The sequence below is a fragment of the Podarcis gaigeae genome, assembly GCF_964106915.1.
Source record: "Podarcis gaigeae genome assembly, chromosome: 17".
Taxonomy (NCBI): Eukaryota; Metazoa; Chordata; class Lepidosauria; order Squamata; family Lacertidae; genus Podarcis; species Podarcis gaigeae.
In genome coordinates this window covers 28,715,555-28,724,254 of record NC_139694.1, presented here as the reverse complement: position 1 = coordinate 28,724,254, position 8,700 = coordinate 28,715,555, and the positions used below count along the sequence as shown (strand labels likewise).

The following is an 8,700-nucleotide window of genomic DNA, read 5'->3' as shown; positions in this document are numbered from 1 at the left end:
TGCTCAATGATACTTTATGGGGCGTGGTGCCATGAGCAGAGTTTTCCCACAAGTGATCTTACAGGTCTGTAAAAGGGCCAAACAGTGTCACCAGGTGCTGAGTTCACACAAAAACCTGGTTGCCTCATTCTGCGCCAGTTGCAGTTTCTGGGCCAATCCTGTAGGAAGCCCCCCCCCCCCCACATTACAGAAGCCACTCTGTGAGGTTAGCAACTCAGTAGCCATTGGTGACCAGGTATTTCGTGCAAGCAAATGAGCAGACTGCTGTCACGGTCCGGTCTACGGGCGATCGAAGTCCCGGCTGAGGACGTCGGGACCATGGGCAAGATGGTGGGGTGGGAGCAGGAACGAGAATCCAGAAGCCAGGGGTCTGACGGTCAGGAAGCAGGGAGTCACGAAGTCAAGGGTCCAAGGGTTGAGAAGCAAGGAGTCACGAAGTCAAGGATCCGAGGGTTGAGAAGCAGGGAGTCATGAAGTCAAGGATCCGAGGGTGGAGAAGCAAGGAGTCTAGAAGCTGAGGTCTGAGGGTTGAGAAGCAGGGAGTCACAAAGTCAAGGGTCTGAGGTTTGAGAAGCAAGGAGTCACAAAGTCAATGGTCTGAGGGTCGAGGAGCAAGGAGTCACAAAGTCAAGGGTCCGAGGGTCAAGAAGCAAGGAGTCACAAAGTCAAGGGTCTGAGGGTCGAGAAGCAGGGAGTCACAAAGTCAAGGATCCGAGGGTCGAGAAGCAGGGAGTCACAAAGTCAAGGGTCTGAGGGTCGAGAAGCAAGGAGTCTAGAAGCCAAGGTCCAAGGGTCAAGAAGCAAGGAGTCACGAAGCCGAGGTCCGAGGATCAGGAAGCAAGAAGCCAAACGCAGCAAGGCAGGAAACGAGTTGCTGTGGCAAAGGGCCAAAGGGAAATTCTGACCTTATATCCCTTTCCGGCTCTTGCCACCAGGTGCTGTGAGTTACCAAGCGGCCTCACCTGTGCGACTGGCCTTGCTTCTCCAGAACAAACTTAGGAAGGCCCCAGTCCTGTGAAGCCCTACTGGTCACAGGGCCTGGCTCCTGCACACACACCTGACAACTGCTAGTGGGAGGACAGATCACTCCAGCCCTCCTCCTCCTCCAACCCAATGGTTGCCATTATGAAAACACATTGCCATTATGAAAACACAACAGCCTAGCAGAAGAAAGACCATTTGCCCCTCCTCTCAATTTGTTGGGTAGGTGGTTTTTTTTAAAGGTTACAAATAATCTCCCTCAGACTTTCCTGTTTCCTTACATGGACATTATGTCTTCATAATATCATTTCTACCTTCCCCACTGGCTTTTCTTTCCCCTAAAAGGGAACTTAAAGTTGCTCAGATTAACAAAGAATAACCAAATTAAAATACAGTAAGTGGAATGCAGAATAAATCGACCCAAACCCGGTCAGCAAAGAGGAGACATTTTTTGACCCAGATTTAAAACTAGGCACTTTTTTTAAAGGCTTGCAGCTTAAAAGGGAGGGAGCCAACCAAACCCCTCCAGAAAGTTCCTCACTCTGGGTGCAATGATAGAAAACTTGCATCTCAGCCAAAATACACTGCAGACAGAGGTGGAATGCAGAGCAAAACTTCCCGCATTGAATGCAGTGGACAGTTAGCATCAGACGAGACCAGGCAGCCTTTCAAATCTCCTGATCCAAACCATTTAGGGCTTTTCAGATAAGAACCAGCACACAAATGATATTGTGGCAAGTGTACTTAAGTCAAGTATTTTTACTTTCTTGTGGAATTATCTATTGGCTGTGGAGCAGCCAAATGACAAAGCGTCATTTAAAACTTCCTAATGGTGTTTCTTCCCCATTTAAGTGTGTGGGTTTAAAAAAAACAAAAAAAAAGTTTGGCGAAATCCATATGGCAAGCATGCTTTCCATAGCCTCTCATGTCACCTAACAACCCCTTGTTAACATATGGTCTCCTAAATGTAGATGTTCATCAGCTTGACTTTCTTTAAAGCTACTAGTAAAACATGCTTAAATATGAAACAGATGCCCAAGTGCACCTTGGGATAAATGTATTATTGGGGGGGGGGGACCATCCCAGGTCTCTGAGTCCTCAACATCACATTCATTTCCAATGTAGCTGGTTTTTTAAAACAAAAAACAAAACGTGGGCATGTGGCATACACCTGCTTCCTGATTGCAGGGCAGTTCATGTGCTTTTTCCTCCCCTTTCCGCTTTCCCCCATTCACCGGCTTTATGGTTTCTATGAATTCCTATGAAGATAACCATAAGCTATTTCGGATCGTTTTAAATGAAAGGAAGAAAATATGACAGATGGGTCGCAAAACAATAAATTCTATGCACAGCTGTTTGCAAATGCCTGATATTGTTTTCTCTTTCAGAATACTAGAATGGAAAGCCGTTTAATTGAATCAATCGGCAGTAGGCATTCAAGGCATACAAAAGGGAAGAAAACGACGTTCTCGATATGTAATTAACTGAATGGGATTTGTTATCGTGTCGGGTGGTGGAGACCAGGAATCCTGTTTTGCCGAAGCCTGCAGGGAGTTTTACCATCAATCTGATGAAGATCAACATTGGTCAGGACGTCGGCAGCACTCCATCCATCAGCATTGGTGACCACACCGCACTTGAGATGGTAGACAATTTTGTCTACCTGGGCTCCACCATAACCAGCGATCTCTCAATTGAAGCTGAGCCAGACAAGTGTATTGGCAAGGCAGCAATATCTTATCTCGCGTCGCCTCGCGTCGCCTCGCCTCACCTCGCCTCTTCAAAAGGGTTTGGGTGAATGTGATGCTACTGTCCAGTACCAAGATGAGGGTCTACCAGGCTCGCATGCTGAACATGATGCTTTATGGAAGTGAGTCATTAGAATATGCTGAATGGCATAGAATATGCTAAAATGGCAAAAATGACAACGAAACTAAGAGGAAGAGACAACAATGAATTTAAGGAAGAATGGAAGATGCTTATTGCATATATACAGAAGCATTGTACCCAGATTAGGATTACCTTGTAATTTTGTTATGAATGGACAATAGGTAATCTAAATGATTTTTAAGTTAACAATGGACATGCAGTACATTGGCAAATAATGGAACCAAGGAAGGGACATAGGGGAAGTCAATTTGTTTTGTATTGTTTTGTATTGTTGCTGTTTTTACTTTTGTTATCTTTTTTGGGGGGGAGCCACTTCTGACATCAGGAGGAGGTGGTGTTGCGGGTTTCCACGCCCCCAACACGCACATGGAGGCCCCCGCGCGATCAGGGGAATTCTCTGGCTGTGTCATCCCCTGAGCCAGCCAATCGGCTGGCTTGGGGTGTGTGGCTTGCCTCATTTAAGGCAAGTGCGGCCCCAGGATCTCCCTCTTTGCCCAGCGCAGCCGCTACTGTTTCCCACACGCCCACCCTTTAAGATTTCTTCCTGACCTTGCTATGGACCTCGGTTGGTCACCGTTAAGGGGCCTGGTAGGAATTTTTCCACTTGGCAAATTGGCACTGGCCATTTGGTTTTTTCGCCTACTTCGTAGCAAATTGTCACAACTTCTTTGGTCTTGGCAGTTAGGCATTGGTAGGGATATTGTTATTTAGATGTGTGTGTGGGGGGGGAGGAGCACCATCACCTCCCCCAAATATCAAAGAGTAGTCCGGTAAAGGATTCCGGGGGGCATGGCCTTGTCTGAAGCCTATGGAGGTCAGGGCCTAAAGTGCGCCCCCAAGCGGTGACCCCGGAGGAGTCCCTAGTAGATGTGCATCAGCAGGGCTCCCCCTGCTGGTGTTAACCCTTCCCGGTCTTCAAGCAATCAGGCTGAATCCGGATAGTCGGATAGGACCAATGCCTAAGCCAATACCCCTCTTACCTGTAGCCAATAAAGTTGTGGCCTTATTTAGCCCATTAACCTTAAACAATGGTGTCATGTGTCTTTATTTCTACAGGGGGGAGGCGGGAACTCGCCACACAATTTATAAATTGTTATCCTATCCAAAAAAGAAAGAAAGTGAGCCGTGGGCAACTTATAGCCATCAGGAGCGACGCCTCAACACCTTCCACATGGAGGATTTTGGGTATCATAAGGCGGGACTGAATTCCAAACAAAGATGTGTTCTCCCAAGCCCACAGGTTCACACTCCTGACTCAGCAATGTCTACACTGCCTTGGTCATGCCCACAGAATGGAAGACGGCAGGATCCCCAAGCACCTACTCTATGGGGAGCTGGCTTCCGGCACCAGGCCCACTGGCAGAGCAACTCTGTGGTGTCTGCAGATGTGGCCTGGAGGCTGGCGACATCAACTCTGCCATATGGGGAATCCCTTGCAGACAACCGCAGTGCCTCAAGGCTGCATTTATCCACAGCAGTGCCCAGTGGAGAAATGACCATTGGGAGGAGCACAGAGAAGAAACGCCATGATGTATCAGTAGCAGCACCACCAGATGCCTTCCTCTGCCCCCGGCTGCAACAAAACATGTCTCTCCTGCATCGGTCTCCACAGCCACAGCAGGCACTGCAACTGCCCAACAGCTGGACCTCAGTCCCAAAGGCGCACCTCTCCATTGTCTCCTTATACAGACAGATGCCAATGATGATAGCAGGTTAGTTATAGCTTCTGAGCTGGAACAGCATTCGAATAACAGCACAGCCCCAGTGTTTAAGCTTATCGCCATTCTAATCCAGAGCTACATTTTGCCAGCTTTTCCCATTCATTAGCACCTGTGGAAGTTTAATAGTAGGTCTTATCCCCAGTGGAGTGGGGAACATGTCGATATAGTTAAGCACAGTGGGGCTCAGTCCCGACTACAATGTCTGGGCATTATTGTAATCCTGCTAGCTAGCCATTAATTCTGATATTGATACCCTATTTATAATCACATTGTGCACAGGGAATGAGTCCAAAGGAACACGAAAGAAATTCTTGGCATAAATGGCACTTCAGCAAGCACGACAGTCAGCAAATGTGATTTCGTTCTGTGCGCTATGCATATGTTATTTAATTTCATGCTCCGGCGTGGAACACAAATACATACTCGATTACAATAGAGCCCCTATGTGTTATAGTATATCCATAACAGACTTCAAGTCTTCAGTTTGGGAAGTGTGACCAATACATACAGAGGAGAAATTAATGTGGAAATTTAGCACAGGAAGCAATGCTGTGAATTTGAACAAATCCTTTATAAAGTTACTCGCTGCACCAGAATTCCAGTGCTTACATGAGATTTCTTCTGGCTGCTTTGCTCTTAACAGCCTATTAGGTTAAGTGCATGTTTGGGGAAGACACACCTGTGCAAATGTTTTAAGAGTGGCATGCGTGTTAACTTTTGCCTTTCTTTCCCAATTTTCCTGTTGAGATCACAGACACTGATCTGCAAGAAATCTGCTTCCAAGTTCCGACCCAATCGTTTGAAAAGTGAAAGCACTCCTTATATATGTTTTTACGTTCTGCCCTCGGCATGGATTTAGAAGACACCAGTAATTGTGATTTGAATTATTATTTGGGGTTGAGAGGGCAAAATCTTTCATACCCAATTTATTGTGTTAGACAGCTGTCAATGGGAAAATTGATGGACGCAACACAATGTCAGGCTCAGAGGACCAACTAAGTTAGTTCTTGGTATGAGCTTTCGTGTGCATGCACACTTCTTCAGATACACTGAAACAGAAGTTTCCAGACCCTTCTATATAGTGAGAAGGTGGGGAGGGGTATTACTCAGAAGGGTGGTGGGAATGGGTGATTGGCAGATAGCTGTGATGAGCCTGTTGACGACTCTTAACGACTGCAATAGGCTCATACCAAGAACTAACTTAGTTGGTCTTTAAGGTGCTACTGGAAGGAATTTTTTTTGTTTTGACTATGGCAGACCAACACGGCTATCTATCTGTAACAGGCTCAGAGGAGTCATGGCAAGTTCTTCGCCTTCAGTGTGTGTCAGCCTCTCTCCCGCTATCACAATTTGCAGACCGACACAAACCAGGGAACTGAATGCTGGGACAGTTCTCCATCTTTTTTTCCTTTCCTCTGTGCTATAGGGAAACTACTTGGCTTTTTAAAAGCAAATAAGCACTGAGGTGGGACGCGGGTGGTGCTGTGGGAAAAGCTGTCCTTCACTTGTAATAAAGTCTGAAGAAGGCTGTTTAACAGCCTGTTTCTTAGGTGGCGGTGGGAGGAATCTTTCAGTTTCTCGTCTTTCCAGTCTTAAATCCAGTACTCAACATTTCCACATCAGTTTGTGGATTATTAGGGACGCGGGTGGTGCTGTGGGTTAAACCACAGAGCCTAGGACTTGCCGATCAGAAGGTCGGTGGTTTGAATCCCCACAACGGGGTGAGCTCCCGTTGCTCGGTCCCTGCTCCTGCCAACCTAGCAGTTCAAAAGCACATCAAAGTGCAAGTAGATAAATAGGTACCGCTCCAGTGGGAAGGTAAACGGCGTTTCCATGTGCTGCTCTCGTTCGCCAGAAGTGACTTAGTCATGCTGACCACATGACCCGGAAGCTGTACGCCGGCTCCCTCGGCCAAAAAAGCGAGATGAGCGCCGCAACCCCAGAGTCGGTCATGACTGGACCTAATGGTCAGGGGTCCCTTTATTTTTACTTATATCTATGGCTCTATGCCAAAACCACTTAATACCTCTAGTGGTTAAAACTGAAGAGCCACTAAAGCAAAGATACAACCCCAAACTAGTAAACAATACAAAAGCTGTGCTATTTTTTGGGAGGGGGTGAGGTGTCAGAACTCACCATGAACGCCTCCCTTGTTCTCTTATAATGGCAATGGCACCAACCTGAGAGGGTCACGACTGGACCTGATAGTCAGGAGTCCCGTTTACCTTTTAAGCACTGAGGTGCATTCATTTGTTGATACATTCCCTTTTTTCTTTTTAAAAAATGTCTATTACATTTCTAAAAAAATGTTGCAAAACTACTTCTGAGGTTGGAGGAGAGGGCATTGATGGCACCATGGCACCAATAAGACAAGATATCCCGAACTCAAATGTGCACAACCAGTTTTTATCACTGTGTTCAGAGCAGTCAAAAGTGCTTTTGCCATTGCAACATAGCACATTTGTCAACATCCTGAAATAACTTGCTTTGAGTTCTCCATGGGGCAGAATGGAAACTCAAAGATCCAAGAAGTGCTCTAAGGATACACACACAGTTTGAGACATCGGGAGGGACAGTGCGGGGGAGGGGACTATAGTATAGCCAGAGCCAATGTGTTGCAGCGATTAGAGCTGGGGTCACCAGTTGTGCCCTTGGAGTCACAGAGCCTTATCTCCCCCTTTTTCTCCCCATAGAAATGGAGTCTTTGAGGCTCCGATTAATTTGACTGCATATAGCGTTGACCCAAATTCCTTGAGAAAACAAGTCTGTGCATACTACATGCATATTCTCTGAAATATACTCAGGAGTCGAGTGTGGATTTCATGCTCTTTATTCAGCTCATAGTAGTGAGGAATGAAAGTTCCCCAAAAATATCTGCTTTATATACATTATTTACACAATGGGTCGCACGTGATTGGCTAATTCTGGGATTCTCCTGTAGGCCAATCAGGTTGCGGATTCACTTCCACCTGGAGCTGGATTGGGTGGCTCCTGCGGACCAATCATACTGCTGCATTGTTCTAGGACCAATCAGACTGCTGCATTCTGGACCCTATTGTTCTAGGACCAATCAGACTGCTGCTTTTTTGGATCCTATTCAACTCAGTACATAACATTCTCTTTTGGGGGGCAGAGAAGTGACCAGAGCGATGGTGCTCACTCAAGAACCCCAACGTGTCCATGGGCCTGAAAAAAGGTTGGTGGCCTCCTGGTTGATGTTGGACTAGGACTGAGGCAACCAGGGCTCCAAATTTCACTTAGACATGAAGCTCTTTGCATGATCTTGGGCCAGTCAACCATCTCTCAGCCTAACCTTCCTCTCAGGGTTGTTGTGAGAACAAAAGGGGGAGGGGGACAGCCATGTACTCCATCTTGAGTTCCTTGGAAGAAAGGAGGGATCTAAATGTAAAAATAATCAATCTTATTCAGTTCCTCTCTACTACATTCACGTGACCCTCCTCATCCTGGTCATAAGCGAGGGGGAATAATTTAGATTTGCTTTCACCTGATACTCTCAGAACGGCCAGGAGATGGATATGGAATTGGTTGGGCTTGCTGAATTTGAGTGACTTAAGAGAAGGATGTTACGTGGTGTTTTGCTTTCTTTTGAAGCAGTGAACCTAATACTTCCATATTGTTATTGGGTGTTGAGTTTTTGTTGTGTGTGTGTGTTTTAATTTTAAAAATCCCTTTCATTAAGGAAAACGCTTCATGCCAAGCTTCCTTAAGGCTCACATTTCACAGACATCCCCTTTTCAGGCTTCTTTATAGAGGGACTTGATGGGTGACAGACAAAACACCTTAATGCACTTCAACTGAAGCTGTGGAGAAACACCCTGGGAGACAGCCTGGGAGGAGAATATCAGATACTTTAGCAGTACTTATAGAGGAGTTTGCCAAGAAAAAGCATGTCTCCAGTGTTTATTGGTGAGGGGAACATCATCAAGTTACAAGCCGTGAATGGAAGAAGAAGCAACCGGCCACTGTCATCTGCTCTTCGTCAAACAATGGATTGCTCTGTTTGGCGAAAATTCACTGTAAAGCTGAAATCAGTGGAGATATATTTTTTTTAATGGATCTTTCCTCATATTGCCATCCTAGCATTTTA

The 8,700-nt window shown here is 46.2% G+C and overlaps 1 long non-coding RNA gene across 1 annotated transcript in view; it reads left to right on the top strand.

Annotated features, from left to right (window-relative positions):
• Nucleotides 1-271: 271 nt before the first annotated feature.
• LOC310835303 overlaps nucleotides 272-8,700 on the top strand; it is a 481,690-nt gene continuing 473,261 nt past the window's right edge. The window contains exons 1-2 of the long non-coding RNA XR_014559529.1: nucleotides 272-671; nucleotides 785-876. This is a non-coding gene — a long non-coding RNA (uncharacterized lncRNA). The remainder of the gene's footprint in view (nucleotides 672-784; nucleotides 877-8,700) is intronic.